The 548-nt window shown below is 36.9% G+C and overlaps 1 protein-coding gene across 1 annotated transcript in view; it reads left to right on the forward strand.

Moving 5' to 3' along the window:
* The window catches only part of USP14 (ubiquitin specific peptidase 14 (tRNA-guanine transglycosylase)), a 61,623-nt gene that overhangs the window by 10,206 nt on the left and 50,869 nt on the right, over positions 1-548 (forward strand). The gene's annotated exons all lie outside the window — the stretch shown is intronic.

Raw genomic sequence — 548 nt, forward strand, 5'->3', positions numbered from 1 at the left:
TGACCTCAGGTGATCCGCCCACCTTGGCCTCCCAAAGTGCTGGGATTACAGGCTTGAGCCACCGCGCCCAGCCAAAATTTTTTATTTTGGTAAAATATACAGACCCTTGTATTTTGTATTTTGGTAAAATATACACTTCCCACCAGAAGTGTACAAGTGTTCCCAGTGTCTCCACATCTTTGCTAACACTTGTTACTTTCTATTAAATTTTAAAAAGAATAGCCATTCTAATGGCTGTGAAGTGGGATTTCTATATATTTTTAAATGCTTTAGATATGTCTTTGGATTTTTTCTTAATCGAGCACCTCTTGTTCAGAAATGACGCTTTTCAATTCTCCCACATTTCTTATAACTCAGAATCTGTATTCCTTAAGTTGTTCTAGATGTGCTTTATTCTCCCAGGAATTTTTTTTCTTCTCTTAAACTATCTAACCTTTTTCTCTCCCTTCTTTTCCAATGCTGTGTGCTGATATGAATGATTCTTCAACACATTGTGGGGGCTGCAAAACATCATTTTGGGAAATGTTTCGATATGATCTTATTGTTGG

This window comes from Colobus angolensis, unplaced genomic scaffold, assembly GCF_000951035.1.
Source record: "Colobus angolensis palliatus isolate OR3802 unplaced genomic scaffold, Cang.pa_1.0 Scaffold45, whole genome shotgun sequence".
NCBI lineage: Eukaryota > Metazoa > Chordata > Mammalia > Primates > Cercopithecidae > Colobus > Colobus angolensis.